General features: G+C 33.0%; 1 pseudogene; it reads left to right on the forward strand.

The window, feature by feature from the left end:
- Nucleotides 1–1,450: 1,450 nt before the first annotated feature.
- LOC111309605 (THO complex subunit 1-like) lies at nucleotides 1,451–17,029 on the forward strand (annotated as a pseudogene).
- Nucleotides 17,030–18,751: the final 1,722 nt, after the last annotated feature.

The following is an 18,751-nucleotide window of genomic DNA, read 5'->3' on the forward strand; positions in this document are numbered from 1 at the left end:
GTCCTATTTATTTGACATTATATATATATATATATATATATATATATATAAAAGAAGTCATAATTTGAATAGAATTCAAGTTTCAAATTCATTAAATGTTATTTTTTAAAAATAATTGTATAAAAAAATTTAAACATTTGACAGATTGTTTATTATATTATATGAAAGTGGACTTATATTAAAAGATAAGGTTTTTTAGAAAAGAAAATAAATAAATTTGTCAACAAAAATATTTTGTTTAATTTCAAACATATCAACTTGTATATTAAAAAATTAAATCTTTTTGTTGTCATAAAAAAGACACAATTTTTTTTTTCGTTTTTTATCATCAATTAATAATAGTATTCACTTTTTTATGAATTGAATTTCCCTTTTTTTTATTTTTTATTAGCTAGAAATAATTTTCTAATAAGAAAAGAGATACTCCTACCAAAATATTGTGGGAAGCACTGTATGAAATTTGACTTTCCAATCAATGTGCTATTAAAATATTTGCAAAGCACTAAAGATGCACCAGGTAGACCATTTTTAAATTAATTTTCAAAGCCAAATGTGAGGAATGAGATGTTTTAAATTACTGTCAATACTTTGTAAAAAAAACCTCGTTTCATTTGATCATGGAATCAATTTTAATGATATTTTTTTCTTTTTAAATTACTGTCAATACTTTTTAAAACCACTTCATTTGTTTCATTTGTTTTAAATTACAGCAACAAATTCAATAGAAGCAATACAAGTAAGTCAAATGTAAGAAAATACATAAAGTAATGCTGCAAATTGTAGTAGAAGTTAACCTCATTTTCTCTTTAGTGATTATCTACTTTGGAGAAGGATTTCGTAGATAGAGGTTTCCATGTTGATTTAGGTTGCTGGGTTCTGTTTTGATCGGTCATTGGCAAGACGGTAGAATGCATCAAGAAAGCAAATTTGAGTTTTATCAAACAACTGGTAAATGAAATGAAATACAAAGATTTTAATAAGAAGTTGCTCTTATTCTACTGTTTGTGAGTAGGCATATTTGAAGGCATAGGCATTAGTGAACAAATATTATCTTTATATCCTTATTCTTTAGATTAATTTCATGTTTATTTGTATTTAAATAAATATACAATTTTCATGTTTATTTGTATTTAAATAAATATACAATTTTCATGTTTATTTGTATTTAAATAAAAATATTTTTCATGTCTATTTGTATTTAAATAGACCTCATGATGACAGTACAACTGCTGGCTCAGAGAATGGCTTTTGGAAACAACTATGAAAACTGAACTTACCAACAAAGATAAAGATCTTTGGATAGCGCCTTAATAATGGAATTTTACCAGTACTTAGCAACAAAAACAAGTAGGGAATTGAGATGCAGGAGATATGCTAAATGTGTGGACAAGAAAAAGAAAAATCAATGTATGTGATCAAAAGGTATAGGGTAGCAAATGAAATCTGGAATATGGACTGTTGGGGAGAAGAATGGACTAATGCAAAACTAGAAAATGAAAGGGTTGGTTACACAACATGTTTGAGAGGGTGGATCAAAAAATTTTGGAAGTGGGGCTGACAACAAGCTGGATGATTTGGCATAACAAAAATATAGAAGTCAAAACCAATAATGTAAAAAAGCTGAAGAAACTGTGGCATTTATTAGTAGACATTAGGAAGAATATAGAGGAGCTCAAACTCATACAGTCTCTGATGTCACTAATGAAAGTATGATATGGGTAAGCACCAGAAAATGGATATGTTATGGCAAATTTTGATGGAGCACTAATTTCTTTATTTATTTTATAAATTTTACTTTATTTGTTATTAGATTTCTAGTTTTGTAATTTTATATGCCAACTGAGCTTTGTTTTTATGATTATGATTTTTATTATTATTATGATTTTTAGGAAGCATTTAGGAAAGCCAAATTGCAGCCTGGCCTGCCAGAAACTTTTGCTCTCAAGACAATTCAAGAGGTTATAAAACCTCAGGTATTTTGAATTATAGCATTATGTATAAATCCTTGATTTTATTGAAGTTTTTACTTATGTCAAAATCATTTCCTCTGTACGAAGCTTCCTTCCAATTCTTTGGTTTGTGCATTGTTATTGTTAGGTGCATAGAATATTTAATATCCTGTATGTTAGCGTGTGACGTGTCTTACGGTTTACGCTATATTTCACGTTGTACTTAATGATTTGTAAATGAAAAAGTTGCGGTAAGGGTGGAGTTGGTGAAGGGTTTTGAACTTGGGAGCTGGAATCTAATAGATTTGGAGCTATCAATTAGGAAAGGTATCAGACACATGCAATATCGAAATTATCATGAACTTAATCTCTGTGACTATATGCTTCACAGTATTTAACATCTTTAAATGGTTATCTTCTCTTGTTTGCAAAACCCAAGCTCAATGGTAAGCCAATCTTCTGTGAGTTTTAGAAAGGTTTGGCATGCATAAATTCCAGGACCTAGGTCATTTGGCATTTCTTATTTGGTGAATTGGTTCGTTTTGTTTTCGATAGAAACAAACAAAGTTAGCTCAAGATGAAAATTAATTGCTAGAGAACATGCTTCGAGCCTTACTTTAGGAATAAGTGGTATGCAATCATATCCAGTACATTTAGATGGTTTTTACAGGTTACTCGTATTGAGGTAATTATCAGCTATGCACTTTAGCTTTCTTCTACATTGAGTATTCTCTTGTTTACTTTCTTTTCCTAATAAATATGGCATGAAAGAAAAATAAGCAAATGCTGTAATCCAGAAGCTTCTTTCAACAATTAAAACACATGGATGGATGGGGCCTTTGTTTCTTAATTATCTGAACATTTCTACGTTATGCTATCCTGGTCATTGGACAACTCTCAGCAAGCTATTCCTTCAATTTTTCTTGTTAACTTCCATGCCAAATCTTTAGTTCATTTTCTTTCTTTTCTCAATAAATATGACAAAGTTCCATACTCTTTATTTCAGTATCTTGTTCATAAACTTACAACTTCCAATTCATGTTTGGTTGCATGGCACTGAAGCTGTCATTGTAGGTCATGTGCAATTTGCACATGAATTGTGTTACTGTCAAATATGTTAGGAAAATGGGGTCCAGTCCCATGTAAGTGGTTTTGGACCAAGTAAAGGCCATGGGCCTTGATCTTTTATTTTACACAGAGCCCTAGCTACTTAATAAAAAAGAGGTGGGATTGTTTTATGTGTGTGTCGACAACCAAGCAGAAAAAGAAGAAAAGCCAGGAAAAGCAGAGAGAGAAAAAGGAGAAGGGAGAGTTGGTTAAACGGAAGTCGATCCGTGGTCTGATTGAGTTAGAACCTTGTCAGGAGGTTTATGATTCAGAGTTATACATTCTGAACGGTGAAGATCGGGTTTGAAGCTCTCTAGGAACAAATCCAGGGTGTATTTGTTGAGTCACTTATTTGGTGAGATTTCTCCAATTGTTTCTCTAGTTGTTGATTAGCTCTAGTTTTAGCTAGAGAAGAACTTTGTATAACTATTATTTGATAGTGAAGATTTTTCTGGTGGCCCGTGGTTTTTTCCCTCTACACTGGAGGGTTTTCCACGTAAATCTTGGTGTGCTTTATTTTTCCTGCGCATTTGATTATTGATTGTTGTCTATTGCTTCTGTATTGTTGTGATTATTGCTTCAGGCGCAACAAGTGGTATCAGAGCGAGGGTTATTTTGAAACATCGATACAGAAGCATCCCAGGATAGAAGTAAATTCTGTTTGAGATCATGGAGGGTGATACAGGTTCCATGATAAAATTGACAGCATCGAATTATTCAATTTGGAAGCCTATGATGGAGGATCATCTATACTGTAAAGATTTGTATGAGCCAGTATTGGGTGATTCGGCTAAACCAGCAGATATGAAAGATGAAAGCTGGAAGAAGCTAGGTAGAAAGACGCTGGCTACAATCAGAAAATGGGTTGATATCAACGTGTTCCATCATGTAGCGTAGGAGTCAGATGCTCACATTGTTTGAGAAAAATTGGCAGCATTGTATGAGAGAAAAACAGGTATGAATAAAGTTATGCTTGTTAAAAAGATTACAACTTTACAGTACAGGGATGGACGATCTGTTACAGAGCACTTGAGTGATTTTCAAGATATATTTAATCGGATGACTACTATGGAGCTTAAAATGGATGATGAAATGAAGGCATTATTTCTTTTGGGTTCATTGCCAGACAGCTGGAATACTCTAGTTGTGACTATTCTTAATTCAGCTTCTGATTATAAGGTGACATTAGAGATGGTAAAGGACAGTATGCTTAATGAAGAAGCGAGGCGAAAAGATGTAAACCCTGGGAATCAAGCTCTGGTCACAGAGAACAGGGGTAGAAACATCGACAGAGGTCAGGACTCAAAAGGCCGTGGTAAGTCTAAACATAAATCCAAATCTAGAGGTAAAGTGAAGTGTTTCCATTGTGGTAAGGCGGGTCATATAAAACGAAATTGTAGAATCTTGAAGCAAGAGCGAAAAGATGAGAAAGGCAAGAGTTCAGATGATGGCAATATTGCAGCAGTGAATTCAGATAGTGATTCAGTTACTTTGATTTGTACACATGGTGATTGTAATCATGTTAGTGATCTCGGCATTGAGTGGATAGTTGACACAGGAGCGGCATATCATTGTGTTCCTAAGAGAGAGTTGTTTACAACTTACAAAGCAGGAGACTTTGGTTGTACCAAGATGGGAAACAAGAGTGTGTCGCAGATTGTTGGGATTGGTGATATTAGTGTACAAACTAGTACAGGCTGCATGTTGACTTTAAGGGATGTCAGACACATTCCAGATATGAGAATGAACTTGCTTGCTATTAATGTCTTTGATAAGGAGGGATATGAAAGCCGACAAAAGAATAGACAGTGAAAGATTCTCAAAGGATCTATGGTAGTTGCAAGGGAAAAACTATGCTGCACAATGTATAAGACATGGATGCAATTGAACGGTAACCAGGTAAATACCATTGAAAATGATGCTTCAGCAAACTTGTGGCACAGGAGGCTGGCACACATGAGTGAAAAAGGGTTACAGGTTTTGGCAAGGCACTCTCTCATTCCCTTGACCAAAGGTATGTATCTCGATTCATGTGATTATTGTTTGTTTGGTAAGCATCATAGAGTTTCTTTTCGTAAAAGTTCTCAGAGAAAAGAAAATAGATTGAAATTAATTTATTCTGACGTATGTGGTCCCATTGAGGTTGAGTCATTAGGTGGTAGCAGATATTTTGTTACTTTTATTGATGATGCTTCACGTAAGACTTGGGTGTATATGTTGAAATATAAAAGTCAGGTACTGCAGTATTTTCAAAAATTTCATGCCATGGTTGAAAGGATGACAGGGTTACCCTTGAAGTGTATTCGAACTGATAATGGTGAGGAATACACATCTAAAAGCTTTGAAGAGTATTGCTCAAAGCATCGGATCAGGCATGAGAGGACAGAACCTGGAACATCGCAGCATAATGGTATAGCTGAAAGAATGAATCGCACCATTATGGAAAAAGTCAGATGTATGTTGAGGATGGCAAAATTACCAAAGCCATTCTGGGGTGAAGCAGTCAACACAGCTTGTTATTTACTTAACAGGTCACCATCAGTTCCTTTAGGCTTTGACATTCCAGAAAGAGTGTGGACAGGAAAAGATGCTTCATACTCTCACTTGAAAATTTTTGGGTGTAAAGCATTCATGCATGTGCCGAAAGAGCAGAGATCAAAGCTTGACAGTAAAGCTACACAGTGTGTGTTTGTAGGATATGGTGATGAGGAATTTGGCTACAGGGTATGGGATCCAGTAAAGAGAAAGACAGTCAGAAGCAGAGATGTGGTCTTTCATGAAAAAAAAACCATAGCAGACCTTGAGAAAAATGAGAAGACTACACGAGTTACTGTTGAGTGTGATGTTTCAACACCGACAGAGATTTCACAGGAAAGAGCCACAGATGGTGAAAATGAGCCAGAAACAGAACTTGGGGATATGGATGAGCCAACTACAGTTGGTGATGAGCCATATGCTATTAGTTTTGAGCAGGGGGAGCAATCTTCTCTACCTGAGAGTGTTGAGCAGGGGGAGCTACCTTCGGCATCAAGTGATGTAGAGTCTCAGCCTAGGAGATCTACTAGAGAGCGCAGGCCATCTACCAGGTATCCAAGTTCAAATTTTATTTTAGTTACCAATGAAGGGGAGCCAGAAAGCTTTCAAGATGTGCAGGCTACTCCGGATAGAGAGCACTGGTTAAAAGCAATGAAAGAAGAGATGGAGTCATTGCGAAAGAATGGTACTTATGATCTTGTTAAACTTTCAACAGGGAAGAGGCCATTAAAGAATAAATGGGTGTTCAAGTTGAAAAAAGATGGTGACAAACTAGTGAGGTACAAAGCTCGATTGGTAGTAAAAGGTTTTTTTCAGAAACCAGGCATCGATTTTGATGAGATTTTTGCTCCAGTTGTAAAAATGAGTTCTATTCGAGTGGTACTGGGATTGGCAGCTAGTTTGAATCTTGAGCTTGAGCAACTTGATGTTAAAACTGCATTTTTGCATGGTGATTTGCAGGAGAATATTTATATGAATCAGCCTGAGGGTTTTGAAGTGAAAGGGAAATAGCACTTAGTTTGCAAATTGAAGAAAAGCTTGTATGGCTTGAAACAAGCTCCGCGACAGTGGTACAAAAAGTTTGATTCTTTTATGGTGAGTCATAGCTATAAAAGAACAGCAGCGGATTCTTGTGTGTATATTAAACAATTCCCTAATGGTAACTTCATTATCCTATTGTTATATGTTGATGATATGTTGATTGTAGGACAAGATGCTAGTATGGTTTGCAGGTTGAAAGAACAATTGTCTAAGTCTTTTGATATGAAAGATTTAGGTCCAGCAAAGCAGATTCTTGGTATGGACATTATCCGGGATAGGAGAGCTGGAAAGCTGTGGTTGTCACAGGAAAAGTATGTTGAACGAGTGCTTGGTAGATTCAACATGCAACATGCTAAATCAGTTAGTAGTTCACTTGCCAACCATTTTCACCTAAGTAAGAAATCTTGTCCAGTGTCTAAGGAAGAGCAACTAGTTATGTCTAGTATTCCTTATTCTTCTGCAGTCGGTTCTTTAATGTATCTTATGGTTTGTACAAGGCCTGACATTGCTCATGCAGTTGGTGTAGTGAGCAGATTTCTTTCTAATCCAGGAAAGGTTCACTGGGAAGCAGTGAAATGGATTTTTAGATATTTGAGGGGTACCTAAAAAATGTGCTTGACTTATGGAGTTTCACAACCAGTTCTAGAAGGGTTTACTGATGCTGACATGGCAGGCGATCTTGATGGTAGGAAATCTACTTCAGGGTATTTGTTCACTTTTGCAGGAAGAGCTGTATCTTGACAGTCTAAGTTGCAGAAGTGTGTTGCTTTGTCAACTACAGAGGCTGAGTATATTGCAGCAACTGAAGCATGTAAAGAAATGCTTTGGATGAAACGTTTTCTTCTTGAATTAGGGTTGAATCAGAAAGAGTATGTGGTATTTTGTGATAGCCAGAGTGCTTTAGATTTGAGTAAGAATACCATGTACCATGCTAGAACAAAGCACATTGATGTTAGATATCATTGGTTACGTTCAGTGATTGAAGAACAGCAGATGCTATTGAAGAAAGTCCATACTGATAAAAATGTGGTAGATATGTTGACTAAGATACTTCCCAGGGAAAAGCTTGAGCTTTGCAGTAACTTGGCCGGAATGAGTTCCCTGGCCAAGGTAAGTTCCAAATGAAACTGCTATGGTGATGAATCTCCTCCTAATGGGGCTGGAGGGGGAGATTGTTAGGAAAATGGGGTCCAGTCCCATGTAAGTGGTTTTGGACCAAGTAAAGGCCATGGGCCTTGATCTTTTATTTTACACAGAGCCCTAGCTACTTAATAAAAAAGAGGTGGGGTTGTTTTATGTGTGTGTCGACAACCAAGCAGAAAAAGAAGAAAAGCCAGGAAAAGCAGAGAGAGAAAAATGAGAAGGGAGAGTTGGTTAAACGGAAGTCGATCCGTGGTCCGATTGAGTTGGAACCTTGTCAGGAGGTTTATGATTCAGAGTTATACATTCTGAACGGTGAAGATCGGGTTTGAAGCTCTCTAGGAACAAATCCAGGGTGTATTTGTTGAGTCACTTATTTGGTGAGATTTCTCCAATTGTTTCTCTAGTTGTTGATTAGCTCTAGTTTTAGCTAGAGAAGAACTTGTATAACTATTATTTGATAGTGAAGATTTTTCTGGTGGCCCGTGGTTTTTTCCCTCTACACTGGAGGGTTTTTCACGTAAATCTTGGTGTGCTTTATTTTTCCTGCGCATTTGATTATTGATTGTTGTCTATTGCTTCTGTATTGTTGTGATTATTGCTTCAGGCGCAACAAAATATCTTTTTTGGCAGTAGATACCACGTCTTAGTTCTAAATGATGGAATTCTTTAGTTCAATGGGAATACATGCATGTCTGTCTCTTTTCCATTTGTTTCCTAAAATATGTAAATTGTGGGCCAACATCTACCTTTCCTCCATTTTTGAAATTTAAAAAGTATATCAGGCAAGACGCCAGCGGCATTTCTTCTAATAAATATTCAAAAAGAAATTGTTTCTTATAGATTATGCTATTTTAGCTACAAAGGTAGGGAAGGATTAATTTTACAATGCTAAGAATCTACTCTAGTGGAAGTGAATACCAGTTTGGGATGTCCCTAAAATAGAAACTAGGATATCAACTTTGGGATGATGGAAATGACATTTACTTGTTTCAAGTGGAAATAGGTGGCTAAGAAACATTTTCTACCAACTTCGATGATAAAATCCACTTTCAATAACCATAGCAGTTCAACTTTAACCCTTTTCTTGTCTTAGCTTGAGTTGGTCTATTCACTAACTTGAATCTTCTTTCTTTTTCTCATATGCAGTCATTTGGAGTACAGTCGGGGGGGAAATAATGCAGTATGAGAAGTCAATTGATGATGAGGACGAAACGCAGGGTGTAATTCCACAACTTCTAGGTTTGTAATTATGTTTACCTGAAAAAGTTTTGTCATGTTCTTTGTTTGAAGACACTATTATAAAATTTAGTTTGCAATTTGTATTACATTTTTATTCCTTCACAAATTTGCATTAATCTGGGATTTATTATTAGATACTTAAGTGAACATAGGGAAAGTTGTGAATGCTATTGCAGCATTTAATGGATTAAAATTAAGATTCATTTACAAGGAAAATCAAGCATAAGCATCAAGGTAGCTTGTTGATGGCTAGGTGGTTGAAGCAATTTAACTCGTGCAGGAAAATTTTGATAAGCCTACTATGTATACATACATACATACATACATATATATATATATATAGACACACACACACACAAATATAAATATAGAGGGTTCTAGTCTCAAGGAAATTAGTGCATTTAGGCCTATAAATTTAGTAGATTGTGGAACCAGGGTAAGGTTTTGACTTTTGAGATTTGACTTTGAAGCATTAGCTGGAGTAGGTAGTTTTGGTTACTTGAATTTGCAGTATGCTGCTTTCATAATTGTTAGGAACTGGTCTCACGAAATTTGAAGAGTTTAGGTACAGAGGATGCAAGACATAGGGTTCAATTCAGGATTTGACAAAGAAGAGGTAGATATTAATTTTCCTGGGGCCTGTTTCTCTGTTGTGAATACTAACACAGATCTCAATCTACATTAGCAATAGAAGTTTATAGAAAGGTTAGAAAGAATAAAATAATGTATCGCACATCCACAAGTTCTTTAAGATTCTAAATTGATTCAAATTATCATCTTTAACATATCAAAAAATACAAAGAGACACATTTAGGCATATAAACTCCAATCGCAAAGTTGGATTAGGATTTTCTGAAGTCATTAGAATTAGAAATAAGACCTAGCCCAAATGAAATGGAGACCATATAAAGGAGTCATCAACTTAATTTGACTCAAATAGGGCAGAAACGGGTAATAACAATAAACAAGCCTGCTGCATGACAGAGAGTAACCAAAAGCTCCTACACTCTAAGACTCAGTTAAACCACAAAAATACCAGCCTAAGGGTTCAGTGACCTACCATGGATACCTTCTCTTGGACCAAACGGATATTTTTGTCGTTGAAGTACTCATGACCTTAGCTCTTGGCTCTGTGGAGGATAATGCTTCTATAACCTAGTTATATATGCGTTAGTATCATCAATTTTAATTCAAGTCATTGAATTCTCTACTATGTGGTAAGTCAAGCAGTGCACTAACTCAAACTAGCTTGTGAATTTATTGGTGGTGGAAACTATGCCTTGATATCTACCTAAAGTAGTTGTAGTTCATATGTTGTGTGAATCATTCTCCTCAATTTTACCTTATCTATGTTCACTACATATTACATAATAGTGCTGATTGCTGAAATGAAAATATACCACTAAGTGTTTTTATTTATCATTTTGATGGAGAATCACTTAGTTATGTATGTTATAAACGGGGTTATATTTGCCACCTGCAGTTTTATTAGGGTTTAGTGTATAGCTTATAAATACAAGGTTATTTGAGGTTTTTCATTTGTTTTCTGATGTATGATCTTTATAAACAGCACATTTAGACTAGATAAGGGCTGATTTAGGACTTACAGTTTAGGTTCAAACAAAAACAATAGGAAGAATAAGACTTGAAAACTTTGTTAATATGTGAAAATAAGCAATCAGAAAATTAGGAAGGTGAAAATAAAGGAATTTAGGTGAACTGTGAAAACTGAAACCAAGGAAGACAATAATATCAGAAGACATATGAAAATTGACTGGCTATGCCGGATGCTGGCAGTGAGTAAATTTGGAATGCAATTTTAATTCCTTCCCTGTTTCTATGATATCTTGGTTGGATACTATTCATTGAATAGTCAGGCATTCAAAAGAATCTGTTTGCAGATACTTGTAATTGCAGTTTCTTCTCCATCCTCTCCATGTTTCTAAAATGTTCTATTGTTTGAGTAATGGACAGTTTCATCTTAACTTATATCCAAATTAGTATGTAGACAGAAAGCTTGCCTTTGAATTGACATGCTGATGATGAAACTTGTGATTGCTTGATTAAGATTTTGCTCAGTTACGATCTTTTTCATTTGGTTAGACGTTGTGCTCTATCTTTGTGAGAAAGAACATGTTGAAGGTGGTATAATATTCCAGTTTCTAAAGGACTTGACAGAGATGTCTACAATGAGAATTTGTAAAGACATTTTTCGATATATAGAGAGTGGAAGGCGCTTTCTTAATATCGATTCTGGTTTTTGTGCTGTTTATATATGTAAATTAAAACGGGAAGTTTGTATTCCTTTAAGGCTTCATTAGACTTTCTAACAATGGTGTCTAAATTATGCCGTGGTCAATATTTATTAAGAACTTGATGGCTGCATTTTATAAAGCAAGAGCTTTTTGCCTGTGGAAAACTTGTGATGTTGAGAACATGCAATCAACTTCTTCGTCGGCTGTCGAGGATAGGTATGTACTTAAGAATTTCTTTCTTCCAACGAACATTCTTTTGACAAAACATTTTTTAGTAGTGAAAAAAAAACTTCCTTAATCATCAGTGTTCTCTTCTCCGTGTGTTATGCTTGTCACTTACTAGTAATGTACTTTCTACATTATAATTTGGAAAACTTTTTCCCCTCTCTGTTTCTTCGAAGGAATGCAGTGTCTATTTTCAAATCAAATTTTGAATTGCATTTAGCTATTGTTTATATCTTGTGGTATTAGGTAATATTTGCTTGCTAATTTCTTGTTGGCAGATTAATCTAATTCTCATGATCTAATAAACTAAAAACACCATCATGATATGGAGTCCCTATCAATCGTAGCATATATGTACAGACTTGTATAGATTTCCAGCTCAACGAGGAGCAGTTTTCTATTGGTTCCACCAGCCTTGTCGTGTCTTTTTGGTGTTAGATTGTCTGGAAACTGATCTTTTTTTCTCTAGCCTTTATGTTGCTGGTCAAGTGTAAAGTACATAGTAGTTAAAAAGAAAAAAAAAAAAAAAAAAAAAAACTACTTGATACCTTTTCTTTTTCAGGTTGTAAGGTTTTCAGTCCCTGATATCTGAATAAGGTTAATCTCTTTGTTCCAAAAGGTTTGAGAATTCTATAAGTATGTAGAAGTAATCCATTTTTACAGTTGTCACCATATGGGGTTGAATTACATTTATAAATATTTATAAGTTCAATTTGAAAATTTATTCTGATTGGTTACATTAATTTTGTTAATTATATTTTTATCCCTAATTCTTGAAAATAGTTTTGCAATGCTAATTATTGATGGAATAAATGTCAATGTTTATGCAGCATTTACTTTGATTTGGGTACACCTATCCTGAAATATAAAGCTTTATTTGTTTTTCTAATTCAGTGGAAATTGACTTATAGGCGAATGATGTGGTATTTTGTGGGCGAATCCTAATGTTTCTGGCACACTTCTTTCCATTGTCTGAACGTTCAGGTAGTTTTTGTATTCAGCCTCGCTCTGCTCTTTGATTATTATTGTTTCCCTTTACTTTAAATTTCAAATAATGCTTGCAGCTGTGAATATAAAGGGAGTTTCTAACACATCAAATGAGACAAAATATGAGAAAGATAAAATTGGCAAATTAAAAATGTTTTATTAAATCAAACGACAGGAGATTTAAGCTTGAAAGAACCTCAGAAAATTGAGATTTGAGGTAATGATATACTTATACAAGATAAAAATGATAAAATATGGATATTTATCTATCTATTTCTTAACGTATATCAGTTTTCCTCTTTTGTTTTCCTCAAATTTATCTGGCAAATGGCCCAAGTGAACACCGGTATGTGTTCAAGGATTGCGAATAGTGTTCTGACTAATCCTACTAAAATCTTACCAGATACTGATTGAAGTAGAGTTCAACATAGCCATTCCTATACTAAACCACTGCAGTAGGGTCTAAGTGCCAAGAAAAATCATAACACCACATCTATTGAAGCCTGCGCTCCTAATTTTCCGGTATTTTCCTAAAATTCAATAAATTCTTGCCCTCTAGGAGTTTTCTTTTGGATCTTTATGGATAAGTACTGGATTACTATCTGTGACTTTTCGACCTTTGTTATATCTTTATCTGCCTTATCTCTTCTTCATAGAACACCATATCATCTATGTTCAAACAATAGTCTGAAAATATATCATTTCCACACAAATTTTACAACATAAATTGACATTTGTTAAGATGTTTGAACCTCAGCTGCAAATTAGAAATGTAAATTTGGATATGGGCCAACGTATACATACACCACTAAAAAAGAATATAAAATCACTGATTTTCGTTTCTTAAATTTACATTCCAGAAAGAAGAAATTAAGTCTTGTGAAGATCGAGTGAAGAACCAACTTGAAGTAACCCCTCCAAGGGGAAAAGATTTTCTTTATAGTATTGAGCATATATTGGAACGTGAAAAGAATCGGGTAAGCCCGAGTTCTTTTATATTTCTCTCATATCCTTGGCATTGTGAGGGTACTTGGTAGCTTGGTTATTTAATCTGAATTTTTGTGCTCCTAGGTCTGGTGGAAACTTGATGGCTGTCCACCATTTGGAAAGCAACCAATAGAAAAATGAACAGTTCAAGATGAAGCTAAGAAGCGGTATGCAAGTGCAAGTTAATCTTCTTGCTTACTTTCTCAATGTTAAATTTCCTCAAACTCTTATGTATCTGGAGAAAAAGTATTTAAGCCATGAGAGTGAAAAGAAATAGTTATCTATTCGCGCTCAACTTTTCTATGTTTTGTTATGCTTTTTTCTTTTTTAGGTCTGGTGCTAATTCTGTTCTTGCTTATTACATTATTATAGCTTAAATGTTTGTCGTGCTTGTTGTCTCTATCCACATTTTCTTACAATATATCTTTTCCAATTTCAGTCAACCAAGGTGGAGATGGGAAATAAAGAACTCTCTCAGTTGTGGAAGTGGGCAGATCAGAATCCGGTTTGTACTTATCAACTCAATCTTTTGAAGTTTTTCTAGACAATAAGAGTGTAAAAAACTCTTATATCCTTGCCCTTTTAATGAAACAGTATTAAGCATATTTTATACAATCTTATTAGTGATGTAGTGCACTGAACTCAGATCCATGGTTGACTAAACTATGTTGCTCCAACACCGGCCAAAAAAATTTATTATGTTGCTTCGACTCTTCATATTCCTTCAAGTACTTATGTCCTACATATATCCGATGGACATGGGTATGGAGGTCTGATCTTTCAAATACGTGCAAAAAAATAGAAAAAAACTGAACATACTCTTGTCGAATGCATATCCATATCCAACACTCACCTCTTAGTCTGAGCAACATAGATTGATTCTGTTGGATGGTTTGAAATTTTATTTTTTGGGTGCTTTTTTGTTTATGCTTTAAATATTTCCAAAAGGGGTCCTAGTAAATCAGGAATTTTGTCGATTTAATTCTTTCTTTTCCTTTATTATTAGCACTTCTATCAGCTACTGCTACTAAACTACTATTTTATGTGTTCTGGAAGAAGGCTGTTTTACAAACACAAAAAGCTTTAATTTCTCAGCTAGTTCTTGGAAAGCTTAAAAGCTGTTTGGTGACAAGATTTGTTAATCGATGTAATGTGATTTTGATTATTAAAAACAGTATGAAATGTGTAGGAATCATATCATGGAGATTTGTAGTGACGAATACAATAGTTATTGTTTAAAAGTATGAAAGATGTAAGAATGTTCCATTAATATCTAGAGTCATCTTTATGATTTATATTGTCTTTATTTCCATTTGAATTGACAAGGATCAATCATAACTTTTTGAACTGTTTAAGCCACCGAATGAATTCTGGAAAACTTTCTAGGCTATTCTCGAGAGATTAAAAATTTGGTTGACATGCTAATGGCGTCAAACTTTTAGAGGTTTGGTTACCAGAAGCAATAAGAGAAGAAGAGGTGCAGTGATGCATTTATTCTTAACAACATTTTACTGTCATAGGTTCTTCTTGGAAGCCAAATTGTCCATTAGACCTTGTTCTTGGAATTTTATTTTTCCTCCTGTTGGTTTTTAGTATTTAAAATTTCTTATTATTACCTTACCTGTCTTGTATATCATTACTGCACTTTCAAGGTTGAAAAGCATTGGCGTTGATTGTTTCATTGCATTACCTTAGATGTTCTTCAAATAGATTAATAAAATAGGGTTAGATCTGTATGATTGGAGTCAAAAGAGCATCAATGTTATTTTTTTCCTATATTCTCGGTAATTTTAATTTTATGTTGAACTTTTTGCGTGTTGGGTTGCATTAGTTTTATGTACTTCTAATTCTCTAAAATCTCTTTTGGCATGTCCAGAATGCTTTGATCGACCCTCGACGTGTTCGAACTCCTGCCATCTCAGATTATTGGAAACCCTTGGCTGAAGATGTAAGTACCCTTGTGTGGTTCTTTAAAGTTGATGCTGATATTTGGTTTTAACTGTCTTTTAGGGCTTTCTTAGTAGGAGATTATGAGTCTTTCAGCTTTTATCTCCTTGTTGTTATTCTGTTTTCAGCTTGTGAGCTCTTAGAATAAATTCATCCCTTTCTTGAAATTGCAGATGGATGAATCTGCAGGAATAGAAGCTGAATATCGCCACAAAAATAACAGGGTGAGTTTTGGTTATTTGGACTTAATGCACTTTCATACCCATAACCACATATATGAATGCACTTAACAAATGAATTCAAGGGTGCAAATTTAAGATGAGATGATTATGTACTTAAATGAATACAACAGTGTTTCTATCCTCCGGACGTTTCTATGTAAACTATGCATTGTCGGTTATATAGTGCTATCATTAAATCAATGGCCACCAAATTGTTTACAAGATGCTTACGTGCACTCCTACATGCATATAAGATTTTTTTAAAAAATAAAACCTACTAAGATTTTCAAATGTTGATATATTTAGATATCAAAGAGATCAAAATATTATAATCAGTATAGCAGTATGATGTTATTATTGATGGTTTTCTTTAAAAATTATGAGGTCAATATATATTCATCGATGTTGAAATTCCTTTTTTTTTTTTTATGTAGGTTTACTGCTGGAAGGGGCTTCATTTTTCGGCTCAGCAAGACTTAGAGGGGTTTTCTAAAGTATGTGATATTACATATGAAGATATTTTTTTACATATAATTTGGTTTAATCATGTAGCCTAATGAAATTTATATGGTGGTGATTTCAGTTTACTGAACATGGTATCGAAGGAGTAGTTCCTTTGGAACTTCTCCTGCCTGAAGTTGGATCCAAGTTCTAAAGTAAACCAAGTGACAGGTCTAACGTGCTAAAAAGGAGGAAACAAATCACACCAGGTTGAAGAAAGTCAGGTATCTCTTTGGAAACTCTGCTTTCCATGTATTTCTCATCTCTGGAATCAGCAAATTTTTGACATAGCATTCTAGACAACTTGGTCGTATTAGAGGAAACTGCATTACGCCAGATGGTTCGAACGGAAAAGATTACGTTCAAGTTTCAATCTTATTTTCTTTCTTTGGCTTATGTTTTATCCTGATGATTCAGTGCAAAATTTTATACTAAATATCAGCTTGGAGATGGCATTTCATAAATATATAGGGTCAGTAACTAAGTATAGGCTTATATATAATGTCAGATAAGTGGGTATAGATTATAGAAACACTAATTTATGCCACTCTGAGCCGAAAGAACATTTTCTTATGATATTCAAGTCTTTCCAGGTTTCTAATCTTTTCCTTTGTTTGGCTTCGTCTAGATTGCGACATCTGCAAGTGAGATTGATGGAGAGGGAATTAGAGCCGATATGGAGGCGTCTGCAGCACCAATGGATATGGGTGTCACTCCTGCAACTGGAAATAGTTCCCAAGGTGGCACTCCAACACCAGATGAGCATCGAAAGCAGAGCCCTGATACAGATGTTGGTCAAGAAGCTGGGCAATTAGAAGCAAATGCTGAAGTAGAGGCCGAGATGATAGATGGAGAAACTGATGCAGAGGCTGAGTCAGATCATGTAGGATGAGATTATAGAAATTAAAAAAAAATCAAATTATGTCAAAGGTCTTTGTACTTTATAAAAATTATGAATTTAGTCCCTATATTGTAATTTATAAAAATTTAGTTCTAGTATTATTTTAATTTAATAATTTCAATTCAATCATCAATTCCATCAATTTTTTGCCGTTAAAAATGTTGATATGGTCGTTGATTTTGTTGACGTGATATTGATTTGTTGACATGATAATTAGGATTGATGAAATTAATTGTTAAATTATACATATAATCTTTGTATTTTTATGGAACTCGAAATTTAATTTTTATATTCACATGAAATTTGAAATTAAATTTTTTTATTTACAAAATTTGAAATTTAATCCTTCTAAAACAAAATGTTTTTTGAATTTCTAGAAATTTTTTAGTTTTTTAAAATATTAAATTTTAAAAATTGTCACAATATTTTCTTATAATATTCTATCACAATATTGAAAAATCTATTATAATATTCTATCATAATTTTCATATATTGCCAATAAATCTATCATAATTTTTTGTTATCTATATAAAATATTATTACTAGTCCTGTCATTTTTTTATAATACACTTTTTTATAAAATATAAATAAGTTACTAATTTTGTTACACTTTTATGTCATTATTGTAGTATATTATGGTCATATGAAAAAAATTTTATACTAATCTATTAAAAATTTATCACAAATTTGTTAATATATGATACAAATCTATCACTATCTAATTTAATAAATAAATATTTTTTATTAATTTATTAAATAAATTATAATTATAATTCTATCTCCTAAAAGTAAAATTATCAATCAAATAGTGTTTCTATTCTTTTAAATTAAACCCTATTTAAATTTTTTTTTATAATAAAATTTAGGTGAAAGATTCTACATAAATTAAAGTAATTTACTAAACTAATTAAAATAATATTAATTTTGATATATTAATTTAAATTATTAATATTATAATTGATTAATATAAATGATAATAGTATTCTATTAATATGATATTATTAATTAATTATATATAATAAAAACTAATATATTTCAAAAATAATTTTATATTAGAGGAACTAAAATATTTTTAAAATTTAAAATTTTAAAAAAATTAAAAATTAAAGATATTTTTATATTAAAAAGACTAAATTTCAAATCTCGTGCAAATATAGATGCTAAATTTTAAATTTCATGTAAATACAAGGATTAAATTTTAAATTTTATATAAGTACGGAACATTTATATAATTTAACAACTAATTGCATCCATTGAAATTGTTACATCAATAAATCAACATTACATCAATAAAGTCAATGTCATGTGAGCAAAATCAATAACTATGTTAGCATTTTTAATGAAAAAAATTGATAGAGTTAATAATTGAACTAAAATTATCAAATTAAAATATTATGATAACTAAACTTTTTTGAATTACAATATAAAGATAAAATTTTAAATTTTCCTAAAATATAAGAACCTCTAACATAATTTCACAAATTAAAAAAAAAAAAACATTTGCTACGGGTTCTTAGCACTAAGTGTTGCTTTTTTATTTTTAAGTCAAGATATTCAGTAGGTTTATTTATCAAAATTTTTATGATTTTGTCAAGATAAATTAAAATTTAGTGACTTAATTGAAATGTTTATGACAATTAAGTTAAAAATGGTGAAATTGACTCATTTATTCGAGAAAAGAAATTGAAGTTTGTCACTTGATAAAATTAAATT

This window comes from Durio zibethinus, chromosome 19 (assembly GCF_047325235.1).
Source record: "Durio zibethinus cultivar Kanyao isolate XHJ-2024 chromosome 19, ASM4732523v1, whole genome shotgun sequence".
Taxonomy (NCBI): Eukaryota; Viridiplantae; Streptophyta; class Magnoliopsida; order Malvales; family Malvaceae; genus Durio; species Durio zibethinus.